The sequence below is a fragment of the Capra hircus genome, chromosome 4 (genome assembly GCF_001704415.2).
Source record: "Capra hircus breed San Clemente chromosome 4, ASM170441v1, whole genome shotgun sequence".
NCBI lineage: Eukaryota > Metazoa > Chordata > Mammalia > Artiodactyla > Bovidae > Capra > Capra hircus.
Genome location: NC_030811.1, coordinates 3,180,662 through 3,197,101, shown reverse-complemented (window position 1 = coordinate 3,197,101; position 16,440 = coordinate 3,180,662). Strand labels below are relative to the sequence as shown.

Sequence of the window (16,440 nt, the reverse complement as noted above, 5' to 3'; positions counted from 1 at the left end):
TTGCCCGTGTCCTAGGTTGACAAGCTGACCCTGAGCTCTGGGGAGCCTAGTGTCCCAGGTCGACCAGCTGACCCTGAGCTCTGGGGAGCCTTGCCTGTTTCCCAGGTTGACAAGCTGACCCTGGGTTCTGGGGAGCCTAGCCCATGTCCCGGGTTGACCAGCTGACCCTGAGCTCTGGGGAGCCTTGCCCATATCCCGGGTCGACCAGCTGGCCCATTGCCAGGAGTAGCTCTGTCTGGAGGCCTTGGGTTTCTACCAAGCATCTCTGAACAAACTCTCTGGGTAGTCCACTGAACTTGGCCTCCCAGCAGCCTGTGGCTGTAAATGTTTAGCAGCGTCAAAAATATCCCAGATGGCCAATGGAGAAGCTGATCCTCGGCTCCACCCAGAGAGATTCTGAGTGAGCAGGTCCAGCATGAGACTGGGAGGTCTGCCTTCCAAACAACTGACTTATACTCTGAGTATCTTTATGAGAGTGAATACCGCCTGCTGTAAACAGCTCCCGACTGTCTCAAACTGAGTTTAGGACAGTCCCAAAGTCTCCCTTTAATTCTGAACTGAAGGATGGGGTCCAGTGTCCTTATGTGGACTCTGAAAAGGCTAACATGCAGAGTTGAGAGTTTGGAGGAGAAGAGACAGCATGATGGGGGTGGACAAAACCTGGTTTGTGACCTTGGGCGTGAGTGACCCTCACCACGAGTACCAGAGAGCCATTCCCTTGAAACGTAGGACTGTTCTTTGATCCAGAACTGGGTTCAGTAAACAGAGTAAATACAAGCAGGAGGAGAAAATGAGTTCAGAGAAAAGTCCATCTCCACCAACCTGAGCAGCAGTAGTAATCGGCCACCTTGTGGTAACCATGGCAACAGAGAACACTCTGGAACAGACACAATTAAAGATTGCATCTCCTTAGAAGGAAGCAAACACATAGATTCCTAAATTTTACCTTCCAAAGAATATTATTTCATCGAGTTCAAAGTCTATACCTTTTATCCAAGAAAAAACCAACTGCAAGTTGGAGGCCATAGAATGGTCCTCAGAAGCATCTCCAGGCGCCTGCTGCTGTCATGCCACCACGCCCAACAGCGCATGTGTCCACTGCAGGCTGATGTGTCTCCAATGGAACGTGTTTGGCGGAAGACTCACTGACGTATCCCACGGTGTGAAGTGCCCTCTGACCCAGCCTGGGGACTTGTGCCGAGGACTCAACACTTTGTGTTTTGTGTTTGGAACAGAAAACAAATCCAGTGGGCTTTCCCAGGGCCGGGTGCCCTTTCCCATCCCTGAGGGCGCTCAGCAGAGATTCTAAGGAGTGAGGAAAGACTTCATTACGGGGCTGAAGGCAGATATTCGGACCGAGGTCCCAGGGAGACCGGCCTTGCAGGGACCCGAGTCCTGCACCTTCCCGCCAACTCCTGACGTCCCTTTCTCATGCACCTTCTCCCCTTTGTGCTGTGACACCACTGATCCCTTTAGAATTTCAAAATCACAGCACAGAGGGAGCTCTTGCCGTCAAACTAGCTTGGCTCTCAGAAGCACTGTATTTTGCGGACATGAAAACCAAAACCCAGAGTTTATGGCGCACTCAGAGCCACACCATCCCTGAAAGGCAAGGCTGCAGCCCCGCCTCCAGACATCCCAGTGGGGTGGTCTCCATGGTGACCTCATGTCCTGAGAAGCCAGCATAGCCCCGTCCCTAAAAATGCCTCAGATACGCTCTCTCACTTCAACTTCAATCATGTGAGTGCTGATGCCATCTCCACTTCATAGAGGGAGAGACCCAGGCTATAGCTTGTGTGTTTGCACAGGCGTGAGTGACATGGCTGAGAGGCTGTCCCCGGCCTGGATTGTCTCCAGTCTTTCTCATTCCCGAGGCATTCGAGTCCATGTTCACGGTCCAAACATGTCACCCCCCACCTCAGCCTAATACCAGCACCTATCGCCACGTTGTCCTGTGCGGTAACTTCAATGAAATCCAAGTTAGAGGTGCTGCTTCTACCCTCTGAGTATGTATGAAACTGAGAGCTGGGGTCAGGGAAAGGACGTTTGCTCCATAGCTCACCTGCCACCAGGGGTATGTGAACATGCCCGAGGAAGCTGGCTGCACTGGCTGGAGGGACTATCTGGATTTTTGGTCAACGAGGGGAGTGATCAGTTTGCAGCTCTGTGGTGGAAACTCATGATCGAGCTCTGAGAACCTTCAGCGATGAAGCTGACAGCAGGGAGCCCACGTGCTCCAGGGCTCAGTCCTCTCTTGGTGTGTTTGTTTGTAGATGTGAGTATTCGGTAACACCCAGAGGTGTGCTTAGAGGTCCAGGCCGCGTGCCTGCTCCTACGTTAGAATCACCAGCCAGCCATGTAGCAAATCGGGCTCTCTGGTGGTGGGACTTGAGCTTTAAAAGGTCCCTGGTAACTCTGAGTGGAGCCAAGTTTGCAAACCAGGCACCTTGGGACAGAAGTTCTCAAATGTCAGCGTGCTCGCTGGGGGCACCCCTGTTAACGTGTCCGGATGGTTTTATCAAAAGGCAGATGCGAAACCCCACACACTCGATGATGCTACGGGGTGGACCCAGGGATCTTCATTTTTAGCAGACACGCCGGATGATTCCAATGCATGTATGTGGTCCATGGACCACACTGTGAGACGCTCTGCCACGGCAGCGAGCTCTGAGAGCAGCCTCCAGTTGCCATCTGGTGAGTCCCGAAGAGCAGAGCGAGCTAATTAGCTCCAGTATTTTTAGCTCAGGGAACAGCTCTGCAGAACTCAGCAGCCCAGTCCAAACAAGGAAGGATTCTTCCATAACTGCTCATTAGAGGACCCTGAGCATATGGCAAATGCACAGTCAGTGTCGACTGAGGAGTTTTCAACGTCAGCCCCGTCGGCTCCATGTGGCATCTGAGTGCCGTCCATTAGCATGCCTCTGCCTTTGCTTCTAGCCCTGCTTTAAGACTTGTATCGGAGGCACAGCATCCTGGGATTCCTCATGTCTTCAGGATTGTCAAACCAGGAGATATATTTAGAGCCGTCTTGTGAAGCGCACAGAATTTCAGTAGATGCAGAACTGCCAAGCAGGCAGGAACCGTCACGATGACGCATGCAGCCGGCAGCTTTTCCCTCTGAATTACCAGGACAGCCTCAAGGCTGCCTTTGTCCTCAAGGAGCTTTTCTCCTTTCGACGCTGCCCACAGAATCTTCAGCAACCTATCACCCTTGGCCCATCAGCGGCCAGAGAACACCCTCCTCCATCACCGAGCACCGAGGCCCCTGCCTTCATGGACACAGTTTTGTCCTTGCCTGCAGACAGTACATTCCCATCTCATTCCAGTGGATTCCTCCCATCCACCGTGACAAATAAACCCACATGAAATCAAATAAATGTTGTTTTAGGATCACCTGTACTTTTAAGGATGCCCTACGTTTTGAAATCTTTTAAAATTGAGAATTCTCGTGACATTCATGGATGATAATAAAATCTGTTATTCGATCTGAAAATTGAAGCATCACCCCATCATTTTCAAGAGTTCTTTTTGTCTCAAGGATACAAATTTATGTACAATTGAGTTCAGGATACTGGATTTTTTATCGTTTGCATCTACTTTACCCCCTAATCTGGGAAGCTATAATATCCTAGTAACTATGGCCTGATTTGGGAGACTGAGAATGGGTCCCTAATATGTTCACAGGATTATTGAGACATTGCTAGGTCATTAGAAGTTCATGTAGCCGCACTTATGTAAAACCATCGATTCCAGGGCTTGTTCAACGTTTGTTTCAGTATGCGCTTTGTAAGCCTTTATTCTCCCTCTTCTGACTTGATGGAAAACGGTCTTTCCAGCCTCTTGGCCTCCTGCTCTGTGTTCACTTAACCTACACGTCATGGCCCTGCTCGGCCCCAGCACCGTCTCCACTGCCCTTAAGCTGGACACACAACACCTGCCAACAAACAGCGCCATCTGACTGTGGCGTGTGATGTCAGCCCGAGGCTGGGGAAGAGGCAGGCGCCGTGCACCGTAAGGAGCTGGTGTGCACAGACGGTGCCTCAGCAGCCTGGTTGCTTCGTGAGTCCTTCTTGGGGACGTGCTCAACACAGTCCGCCTCCCTCCTCCTCTGTTTTCAGACTCCTTCCCCAGGTCCTCGTTGGATTTCTCACGCCTTCCCCTGGTTAAACTGAGGATGTAATTTCCCATTCTCCCATCAGTAGGATCACTCACGAGGCAACAGTAACGGGGGAAATCATGTATCCTGGTTTGTCTTGAACAGACGGCTCCAGACAAGCAGTCTGTGCCTGTCTCTCCAATGTCGATTACCGATCAGTCCACTTTCTCTGTGCCTGTTTGGGTGGCAAACTATATGGTCACAGCGGCATGATGTTTGGTAATTCCGCATCAAGAAGACGTCAGGGAGGCTGGTGAGGAGGGTGATCTTCCAGACCTTGTTATCTGGAAGCATGGGGAGGACCGTGGTGGCGCCCGAGTACCCCTGGTGTGTGTGTGTGTGTGTGTGTGTGGTGTCCAGCTGAACCCAACCCGCTGGGTTCTCCGGAGGCACTCCCAGGGCTGTGATGTGAGCCCCAGCCTGTCGCTCACCCGGGATGAATCTTCCAGAAAGAGACAGCCAAGGGGACGGAAAACAAGCTGGAGTGAGAGCAGGATATGCGGCCTCTGCCAGAATCCCCCCTCTTCCTGCTCTCGGTGTCCATGTGGCCAGGGGCTGCCTGTGTGTCGGAGGCGCTGACCGTCTCCTTTGCAACTGGAAAATGAAAGCAAAGGCCTCTGAGAATAAGCAAAGGAGAGGCTGAGAATGGGTGAGGGGAGGGTCTCAAGAAACAGAAATACCAGCCGTCTCAGAAGTGGAGTGGGGTGGGAGGGTGGGGGGAAGCACAGACGCAACCAACCTCCCACAGAGCCTAGTAAGACGTGCACAGGAAACAGTAACGTGAGTGAGAATGAAACCCTCAAAGATGGTCTTGAAAATGAGAGAGCAGAGCGCGCTGGAGCCAAGCTTCGCGGGTAGAAAGTGCCACACGAAGCACGCCAGTGCAGATGGCACGTCGGCTGGGGTCTCGGCGCGAGAGGGTGCTCACCCGTTTCTACCCACTGGGTTCCAGAATCTCCTCCAGTCACCAGCAGCCCGGTTTATCGTGTCTTACCCACAAAGGCTTTGTTTCAAGGGACCCTGTGGGTTAAGAGCTGTCGGCATGAAGCTGAATCCGCCTTGGATGCAGCATGCTGGGTTTTGGAGGTGGGAGCGCAGTTGTCCGGCGAAGAGACGCCTCCATCGGGTGTGACTGGGACGAGCACCCCCGGGACCCGGCGATTCGTCCTCTGGCACTCAGTTCGGGCGGCGCTAAGCCTCCCCCGTGGACCGCTGTGCCCTAATCCTGTCTTAGCCGAGCTGCGGCTCTGTGCCCATCTCCGGGGAAGCCACAGCCCTCACTGCTCATCCGGCCCCAGCCGACTGATGCCGACTGTGGGCAAGGGAGGGGTGGTTTTGACAACTCGTCAGTGAGTCTGGGCAGGGGGACTCGAGAGGCGAGGGGAACCGCTGGAGTGCAAGAGGAGGTGAGGGAAGGGGTGTGTCGGGATGCTGGGCAGACGGCAACGTGGCAACGTGTTAGTTCCTGACGGCCAGGGACTGGGACGGGGCGGGGGCCTGGATCAGGTTCAGAGGGACTAGGAGGGAAGGAGTGAGAGAAACGGCCCCGGGTCCAGACCTCCCTCCCGCGTGTGAGCGCGGAGGGTTCCTGCTGCAGGAGGTGCTCGGATGACAGGTGATGAGTGTTCGCCTTAGACTCGGATCAGCGGGACAGAGTAGCCATGGGGTGATGGTGAGCAGGAGATGGAAAACGGAGGACTGGAAATGTCACGTGAGCGTGGGGGGGCGGGGGGAGACCCACCTGCCGAAAATCAATCATCCATTTAGCATCACGTGACACACGCTATAGAATTAACGAGTAAGGCAGCGAAGGCAGAGGAGGGACCGCCTGGACTTCTCAACCCTGCCCTTCGGCAGAGGCCTGGTGGCGGACACAGCCGGGCCCGGGTGCACCCTCTTATTAAAGCGGAGACAGCCGCTGCTGGTTTTTATGTTGTGCTGATAAACCGCCAAGTGAGCCCTGCCTCCATCAGCACCCTTCCCCAGAGGAGAGAACCAGACATTTACGCTCCATCTCCCTGCCCTGCCCTTCAGGTGAGTCCGCTGCACTCAGTGTTTGCTGCCCCGAGGAACCAGGGGTCAGGGCCCTGAGATACACTCAGAGAAGCAGCAGAGACGCTGGGGAGCTGCTGTACAAGGAGGTGGTGCAGAAGCAGCTCAGCCTGAAAAGCTGAAAGTGAGCGACCTTCCCCCTCGGAGACCCCCTCGGTGACCTCCTTCCTTTCCACGCCCCGCTCCGTCCCCAGGACCACTGGGATTCTGTGAGGTTCCCGGAGGCCTTGACAGCTTTGGCTGACAGCCGATCTTGTGCAGGGCGGGAGCTAGTTGAGGCTCTGGCATAGACCTTCTCAGTTCTTTTCTTCCTAACATTGCTCTCTTGAGTGTGGATCTATCGGTATCCTTTCTGGCTGCTAAAGAAGAGGCGGCTTAGGGTGGGAGAAGCTTTCTGACCAGCATGTTACAGTGGCAACAATGTGAAGCCATGTGGGGAAAAAAAGACCCTGACTTCCCGCGTCTGTTTCTTTGACATTATGTGACCTTGGACCAACCAATTATGTCTCTGAGCCTCCGTTTCTTTATTTAAAAGAAGAATCGAAGAGAAACAACCCAGTCATGGGAGCAGGTGTTGTGAGGGTCACGTTAAAGGATATAGAACATGGTTTGTAAATTCTAAAGACATCCACGATGTCAGGAGGTTTTATTTATTTTTACCTTGCATCTCCGGAGGCTGATCCTACAGGCAGCATATGCAGGCGAGAAGAGACACAAAGGCGAGCAAGGGAAAAGAAAACGCCGTGTCCTCAAGCGAGATCAGGAAAGAGTCAGCAGCACAGAAAGGGCGAAGAAGGAGAAGTCGCAGCCTGGAAGAGCGGGGACGCTGGGCGTCGTCTCTTAGTGGCTGCCGCACTGAGGACAGGCAGTGATGGAGCCGGGGAGAGGTCAGGGCACGTGGGCGTGTGTCCTTGAAAATCAGGAAGGAAGGAAAGGCTCGTGAACTGCTTCCTTCAAATGTCTTCCCAGCACCCTACGACTGATATCATTTGTCTCCAGAAGATGAGCCTAAGACACATGGACACGCTCCTTGAATTGCAATGTCCGAGTGGAGACACAGGAAATGATTAAAAGAATATTACTCAGCTATTCCTGAATGTCAGAGGTGTTCCTCTCTTGGGTATCTGGGAACGTGACCCGAATCACAGCTGAAAGTTGTGCTATTCATCTCTGAAACTTAAGATCTTTATTTAGAGGCATCCTCAGTTTTAATCCTGTTATTTTCAGGCTCAGATGTTCTCAGAGTCACTGATATCTGGAGAGCTTTGTGGGTGAAGGACCCAGAAGATGAGACATTCTCTATAAGAAGTTTGATGAATGGGGTTGGTCAAAAAAACAAAGCATTAGAGGTTCTTAGGGCTGGATTAACACCCAGAGCAGAACTAGATGTTTGGAGAGACTACAGGTTTGAGAGGAAACCTACTCTCTTAAATTTTATGGACTTCCCTGATGGTTCAGAGGTAAAGAATGGGCCTGCAATGCAGGAGACCCAAGTTCTCTCCCTGGGTGAGAGACATTCCCTGGAGATGGAAATGGCAACCCACTCCAGTATTCGTGCCTCCAGAATCCAACGGACAGAGGAACATGGTGGGCTACAGTCCATAGCGTTGCAAAAGGGTTGGACATGCCTGCATGACTGAGCATACGCCCTTAAATTTAGAAAGTCTGGTGGGACAACAGTGACTCCTGGAGGAAAGGAGTTGAGATACAGGTACTGAATATGGACTGGGCTCTTCAGGAACCTTTCCATCATCATCAGCCTCTACATCAGGACTTGAGATTCGCAGAGACCAGGCCAGATGTTCTGGCACAATGCCGAGTCACTGGGGGTAGAGCCCAATGAAAGACATGAGTGAAACAGGAGATTAAGAGTCGAGCAGAGACCGACTCTGTCACGAGATGGGATTTCTCCAGAATCTAGGAGAGGAAGCAGTGTGGACTCTGCGTGCAGGGGGAGATCACCAACTGTGTCACCATCAGGGGCTTGTCAGACGTGACGCCCTAAGGCTTGAGCGCCCAGATCCAGGCTTCAGTGCCTGCACAGTTAAACATAGGCACGAGACAGGACAGAGGTGGGGAGGGCAGGGGTGCAGTCCCCCCAGGACCCGAGGGGCTTTATGAACAGGAGGGGGATGTGGAGTCCCCGGGCTCGGTGTCACCACGGCATTCTCCTGCCGCCCCTGCAAACTCTGCTTCCACACTGTTACTACCAGGGGCCTGGAAGCCCTGCCAGTCTAGCGTTCGTCGCCAGCAGCCAGCATGATTGGGCTGAGATGGAGTTCTTTGTCACGTGCACTTGTTAACACTGTCCTCCCGCGTGGAGGAAATGAGAACAGGCCTGTTGGCGCTTACTCCCGGGGCTGTGTGAAACCGAGAATCAGCCCTCCGGCTGCCCTTGGGCTTCTCTCTTCTGGCCAGACCACTTGCCCCGGGCGTCCCTCACCCAGCTCTCTGTCCGACTCCTGCTGACCTGAGCATCTTCTCTAGAGCATCTCCGCCCGTGGGTCTCACTCCTCAAAAGACCGAGAACCCTCAGCTGGGCCCGTTTCTCCAAATACTAAGTGAAAGGGTTTCCGGGCAGGATATTCATCATTTCTTCCCAGCAACCCTACGAACTGGTTAGCTCTCGTCTCATCACATACTGGAGATGCGTTCACTTGTTTTCATTACTCAGAGAAGGATCTGGATGGACTGTTCGGGGAGCCTTTGGCAGGCCCTGAAGCCCCCTCTGGGTCATGAGCCGTTCCGCAGAGCGGGTCTTCGATGGCTTCTTGGAGGAACGGCAGCTGCTCTGTGAGGGTTGATCCTGACCCTGGTCTAACCGTGTGGATGGAGGGCATCCACAACCAGGAGGGCAGGTTGTTCAGAAGAACGTGTCGGGACCGAGTCTTAGGAACACACCACGTGAGTGTGGAGACTCGTGACGTGGTTTTGAAAAAACAGAGGGTAGGTTTCCTCGCCTCACTTCTCCCCACTGACGGAGGGGGCACCAGGGCTCCAGGCTTAATTATCTGGCCTTTGCTGCTTTCCTGGAAGGTTGTGGGGGACACATGGAGGCCGTGGAAGGTGCTGGATGTGTCTGGTGCCTTGGTCTTGACTATCACAAGTGTCTAGACTCATCAACCCGAACAAATCACATATGCGCAGTGCCTTTTTTGTAACTTTTAAAATTAACTCACGTGGCTTCATCGGTCTCAGCTGCATCGTGTGGGATCATTTTATTGCAGCACACAGACTCTCTAGCCGTGGCATGGGCTCAGTAGTTGTGGTACTTGGGCTCAGTAGCTGTGGTGCTTGGGCTCAGTAGCTGTGGTGCTTAGGCTCAGTTGCTGGAAGGCATGTTTGATCTTAGTTCCCCAACCAGGGATCCAACCCCAGTCCCCTGCACTCCAAGGCGGATTCTTAAGCACTGAACGACCAGGGAAGTCACCTACGTGCAGTATTTGACGTGTAAGTTACTCCTCCATAAAGCTGTTCTCAAAAAGGCTTTGAGGAAGCAGCTACAGAATGTCACAGGATCATGAACAGTGCGCGAGAATCCGTCATGGTGCAGGGGACGTCGGCTTGGGTTTGGGAGGCAGGTTGCTTGCTTTCTCCTGGGGCTGGCTGTGTGTTAATTCTCAGGAGAACTGTATTGCCGGCTGGAAGCTAATGAAATTCCTTCTCTTTTGGTAACAGAACCTTCAAAACTGTGAGGAGATAGACCCTCGGGGTAAATGCTTTATGTTCTCCAGTTTTAAAACCAAGACATCTTACCTTTTCCAGCTACTTTTTTTTAGCATTTTTATCTTTTCCCTTCGGATTTCTATTTTTTTTTACTCATCAGCATGCATCTTGTATGGATAATTTTCTTTCTTCTTCTTCTTTTTACCATCTGGTTTCCAAATCTCACGTTCTTTCCCTGCCCAGTCTGACTTTCTCCTGTGTTAAGCTTTCCTGATACTTTTAGCTTCTATTCACTTCACATTCCTCTATCTTATTTCTTTAACCATGTGTTATTCCATCCATGGCGTCCTTGGTTATAGCTTGGGAGAGTCTTAGCCCGAGCTCATCTGTACCCTCTAATATGTTTAATTTCCTCAATAAATAGAAGGAAAAGTAAAAGTGTTAGTCGCTCAGTCGTGTTTCACTCGTGTTTTGACCCCATGGACTGTAGCTTCCAGGCTCCTCTGTCCATGGGATTTCCCAGGCAGGAATACTGGAGTGGGTTGCCATTTCCTCCTCCGGGGATCTTCTCAACCCAGGGATCTAACCTGAGTCTCCCGCATTGCAGGCAGATTCTTTGCCAGCTGAGCTAGTAGCAAAGCCCGTAAATAAATAGATGTAGGATCAGACAAGAAAGGGGAATCATGTCCCCTGGAGCCAGCTGCCTAAGAATGCACACACCCATGCCAGGGCGTCCCTCACAGGAGCTCTCCGGCCTCTGCCTGAATCCCATCAGTGCTGGGGAGCTCACCCCTTCAGGGGACCATCCACCTCTTTATTGAAACACTTGTTGTTCAGTCACTAAGTCGTATCCGACTCTTTGTGACCCCATGGACTGCAGCACACCAGGCTTCCCTGTCCTTCGCTGTCACCCGGAGTTTGCTCAAATTCATGTCCACTGAGTCCGTGATGCCATCCAGCCATCTCATCCTCTGTCATCCCCTTCTCCTCCTGCCTTCAGTCTGAATGGAGAGGCGGTGCTGACCGCCAGTCCAGAGGGCAACAATCTCAGTTGTTTTCCTGTCTCTCCCACCCCTTGGAAGAGGTCAGCTCCTACCTTGCCATTCTCTGTGGAATTCCTGTTTTCCTACAGCCCAAAAGAATGGAAAAAAAAAAAGAATTTTGTGGATTCTATACAGTGCTGGTAGCTAGACTATATAGTTCTTCAAATTTAAACACGAGCATTCTTGATTCTTTTCTCATGGCTTAAATTTCCTAACAAATACTCACAGCTGTTACTTCTCAGGCTCAGAAGTTAAGTAATTTGTCTGAGTGCACCCATCAAATGATGAGCAGGCTGGGAATTGAACATATGTCTTAGTATAAAACTGTGTTGTAATTATAGTGGATACACAGGAGTGGCTGCATCCTACTCCAGAACTATTCCAAACCACCACAGCCACCCACTGCTCCCGACTCCTGTGAAAAAGGACCTCCACCCACTGCCCCCGACTCCTGTGTTGTGAAGAAGGACTTCTCCAGGCCTTGGGGAGGAGGGGAGTTGTGGCCCGAGGCTGGCAGGTCACCTGGAAGGTCATTGTGATCACTCAGGCATCAAACTAGGGCAGTGTTACTGAGGGTGGAAATTGTGCTGTGAATTTAAGGTTCATTCCAGTCACAGCCCAGTGAAATTTGGAAACCAGTCGTACCTGGACAGTAGGAAAGGAGGAAGGAAAAGGAATGGTTGGAGCTGATTCCAAGATGCTTCTACCGAGAGACCAGATACACGCAAGAGCATAAAGGGAATTCTTTAGGGGACTTCCCTGGCGGTCCAGTGGCTAAGACTCCACACTTGCAATGCAGGAGGCGCAGGTTCGATCCCTGGAGGGGGAACTAAGATCCACATGCTGCACAGTGCGGCTTAAAAAAAAAAGACTTTTAGGAGGAGAAGAATTTATTTGGTTTTCAAAATATTGAATGTGGTATGACAGTTTGGAGCAAAAACATGCTGAAAGGCCCAACATAAGCAAAAACATGAGCTTAGAAGTCAGCAAGTAGATCAAGCATGAAAATAGGAACTCAGGAAGACGTCACATAAGGAAGCAATGTCCTTCCAGACCAAGAGTGCAGACCAATGAGGGGAACCTGCGTGGGTGGCAGGTTGGTGCCTGCATCCGTTCAAGGGGTCTGCAGAGCAGAAAGGACAGGCAGGGAGGAGACCGAGGCCGGTGACCTGCCTGGGAACAAAGAAGGGAGAAGGATTCCTGTGACCTTTCTCACGCACTGCAGAGTGAGCCAGCGGGCTGGAAAATAAGAAGACGCTGTCGTGCACGGCAGTGGGACAGACACGCAGAGGTGGCACTTTGAGAACGTCGGGAGGATGAGGCAGTGGGCTTGAAGTGATGGAAAGTGATGCAGTGCAGACTTTCCTTATAAAGTACCGTGCTAGTTAAAGAGAAGGAATTGGGGGAGGAGGGAAATGCCCAAGGATTTTTTTCATGTGGGAGATTTTAATTCAACAGATCGGAGAGACAAAACCATGGAGAGGGAGTGACGAAAAATGTGTGTGTGTGTGTGTGTGTGTGCACTCAGTCGTGACCAGCTCTCTGCGACCCTGTGGACTGTACCTGCCAGGCTCCTCTGTCCTTGGGATTCTCCAGACAAGATCACTGGAGTGGGTTGCCATACCCTCCTCCAGGGGATCTTCTCCAACGGAGGGATTGAACCCGCGTCTCTTGAGTTTCCTGCATTGGCAGGCGGGTTCTTCACCATGAGAGCCACCTGGGAAGCCCAATGAAAAATATAAGGCGGGGTAATCTGTGGTAGAAGGGTTGATAATCAAGTTCAACGGGAAGCAGAAGGGAATGGGGTCAAGGTCTCAGGAGTTAGTCTTAGAGAAGAACACGGTAGCTTCTTTCTGTAGGAGAGGCAGGATGGACAGGGGTCTGAAGCAGGGCACTTGCCTTAGGGATGAGGGGTGGGTGATGGATTTGAGAAGGACTTGAGAAATTATTTCAGCACCATTTGGGGATATATGGAATTGAGCCAGAGAAGCAAGGAGGCAAAGAACGGAGTTCGGAAAAACTAGGTTTTCAGCTCAGTTTACTGAGGGGATGAGGGAGCCACCAACCAGGATAGGAAATACGAAAGGAAAATGAGGTTTTAAGGGTTGTTGAAGAGTTTCTTTCAGAGAATATTGAGTCTGGGGTGCCTGTGAACCTAAGGTGGAGAAAGAAGTCACTGGGGAGTCTGATACACTGGCCTACCATTGAGGAAACAGGTCCATGAAATTAATATTCAGGTAATCATGGTTTAAGACTGCAAGAGGGGGAGATTTCATAGAGGAAGAGGGCATAAAGTGAGGCCATGTCAGTGTACCTGGTGAGGCTGCGGTAGGAAAGACCGGAGGAAATCAAAGTCTGCATCTCTCAGAGAGTGATGTGGGAGAGGATAAGAAAGCAAGCTGTGGACAGAGTGATGTCTCAGAAGTATTAAAGTGGAAGTGAAAGTCGCTCAGTCATGTCCAGTTCTTTGCGACCCCTTGAACTATACAATCCATGGGATTCTCCAGGCCAGAATACTGGAGTGGGTCGTCATTCCCTTCTCCGGGAGATCGCCCCAACCCAGGGATCGAACCTGTGTCTCCCGCATTGTAAGTGAATTCTTTACCAGCTGAGCCACCAGGGAGGCTCTCAGATTTATTAGATGCAGACCAAATATGAACCTAGCCCAAGACAAACATTGGGTTATTTTTCCAAATTATTGAATGCTGATGTCAACTATATTGTATGATATATTAAAAAAAAGAAACAATATAATGAAATTGTTTTTCCATCCTGTGAATGGTATTTTGGGTAACAGAGTTTCATGCATTTATTTTCCAAGGGAAATTTGATGGTGTGGGAACAAACCTTATATTCATGAACTTCTAAACGTTCACTCACACAGAAATAACAATACGGTCTCACTAACTTCCAGCTCTTTGTACTTTTTCCCATGATCAGAAGTATTTAGAGTCTGTTTCAAAGAAAGATGCATAAATACAAGAGATAGAGTCCACACACACACACACACACACACACACACACACACACACACATACACAAACAAAAGGCTTTTATCTCAAATTCTTTCAGAGATGTAACTTTTTTTTTTAATGTCTTTTCAAGATAAGGCATTGTGCAAATGAAAACACTTGAAATTTTTCCTCTTTCAAAGTTTTCTTTGTGACTGTGGTTCTTTTGGCTCCAGGTTGAGGGAATATTTTGCAGAGGAGAATGTTTGATTTGCTTGTTTCATCTTGGAGCGTTGAGAAAATCACCTCGTCTTCCTCCTACTTCCCCGTTTTCTAAGAGTAGCTCTTGAGTCATAATTGCAGTTTCACGCTGAAAGCTTCTCATTTGCATCCACGGTTTACCCTGGAATGCTGCTTTTCCATACATACTTGGCACAGAGGTACTCCAGCGTCCTCAGGTTTTATCCGTCTCTACTTCTTGACTCTCTTTCATCTTGTTTGACTCTTTCTAATTAGCGGTTTTATTTTCTAGCTATTCTGCTACATTTCCCATCCATATAGGCTTGTTTTTTTCCTTTCTGCCTGACAGAACAGATGCAGAATTGTAAATGGATAGCTCTCTCATCGTTTTATTCTATTATCCTTACTAGGTTATTTTAGTTTTGTCTTCCTTTTTCTCTTTGGTCCCACTGAGAAGATATCCACAGAGTTGAATTTCAGGGTCATTTGCAGGTATGTTTAAAGAGGTGTGAAGATGTAAGTCTAGGGGTTTGGGAATGTCATAACCAGAAAATGGACTGAAATCACTGTTTCCAGATAGGTCAGATAAATAGGGCTTCGGCCAAGCAAGACAGTGCGTGTCCTTACTTTGCGTATGTGTTATGGCTGTTGGTATCCTGGATTTTTCAGTTGACAACAACCAACTTAGACTTGTAACTTGAGAATTAAGAGCTGTACCCTTTGTTCAGGCAATTTCCAGTATGTGCTTAGAGAGAAACGGATCTCAAGTATTACGGATTTGATTCAGTTTTCCTATCCAGACGATAGGATAATAATACCTAGCCCATGCAGATTGGACACATTCACATATGCTGAGGAGCTGGCTTACTGCCTGCTGCATAGAATGTGCCTCAGAAATGCTCCCCACCCTCCCGTCATGACCACCTCATCCCCTGTGCTATGGACCATTCTCTACGGTAAACTCAAAGGCTTTTTCCAAATGCTTTGGTCCTTTATGCCCCCCACCCCTCCCCTCTCCTGTATGGACTCTTTGATAGGTAACTTGTCTATTTGTTTGAGAAGTTGTTGAAAGTTTATAGGGAGGGGATCCAGAAACTCAAAAGTCTGTCCACTTCTGATTTAACAGTTAATCTTTATCATCTGGATTTAAACTAGATGTATTATTTACCAACTGCTGGGTGAGAAGCTGTCCAAAACTTAGTGGCTTAAGACAACCAGTACTTCTGGCTCATGGTTACTATGGGTCAGTAACTCAGGGCCATCTTAGATCTGAGTGGCCCCAGCTCACGTTCTCTTGTGAGGTTGTTAGTCAGGGCCGTGTCGTCTGCAGGCCTGAGTGGGGGGGTGAAGAATCAATTTCCAAGCTTCCTGGTGCCTTGCTGGCTTGTGGTCACCTCATGGAGAAGAACCTCGGCTCATCCCCATACGGTCACTTGAGTGTCTTCGCGATCTGACAGCCATCCTCCCGCAGAGCAAATGACCCGAGAGGGAGCTTGGAGGCCTCAGTACCATTTACAGCCTGTGCTCAGAAGCCTCGGGCCATCATTTCTGACCCCGTCGGGGTCACTGAGTTAGGACCCAGCCCTCCTCTCCTCGTGCCTCCATCACTGCTGCCTGCTCCACGCCCCCGGCAGGGCCTCACTTTCCCCTCTCAGCAAACAGAGGTGCCTGCCTGGGGTCACTGTGAACCTGGAGTGAGACACGTTGCATGAAAGGGCACCGCTGGAGAGACGGAACGGCCCAGCGCAGGCGCCGTGACCGTAGAGAAACGGGACTGCCGCCCAGCTCCCGCTCCCATCTCCGTTCCCAGAAGCAGCCTCTGTCCAAACTCCCGGACCTCCGAGGGGCTCTCTGAGCACCAGTCTGCTCAGGACACAGGGCCTGGAACCCCGGCCCCGCCTTCTTCTCCTGGGGGAGCGGGGCTGCAGCGCTTCAGAACAGCAGCTCTGTCCTGGCAGGGCGGGGTCCTGCTCAGATTGCTACAGGAGCGCGTGGTGGTCTTCGTCAAGACTTCGCTCCTCCAGAGCTGTTTCTTCACACCTGGACCAGAGCTTCAACTAGACCCCTAGCTGGATGGCCGTCTCCTGCCCTTGAGCACACCATCCCAGGGTCTAGTGCAGGAGTCCTGGGGTCACTGGAAGCGAAACTTCTTTAGCATTAAGGGCTGTTTTTTATTTTTATACCTGGGTCCTTTTTTTGCCAAATGGCTGTGATCCCCACGAGGTTAATCCAGGGGCCCAGGCCAGGCGTGGAGTCGGGGTGTTAGCAGGCCCTCCCCCGCTTTCCTTTGCAGGCTCACGTCTGTCCTCAGCCCAAGCGTGTCCACACTGCA

The 16,440-nt window shown here is 50.9% G+C and overlaps 1 protein-coding gene across 3 annotated transcripts in view; it reads left to right on the top strand.

Moving 5' to 3' along the window:
- DPP6 (dipeptidyl peptidase like 6) overlaps window positions 1-16,440 on the top strand; it is a 974,485-nt gene that overhangs the window by 757,134 nt on the left and 200,911 nt on the right. The gene's annotated exons all lie outside the window — the stretch shown is intronic.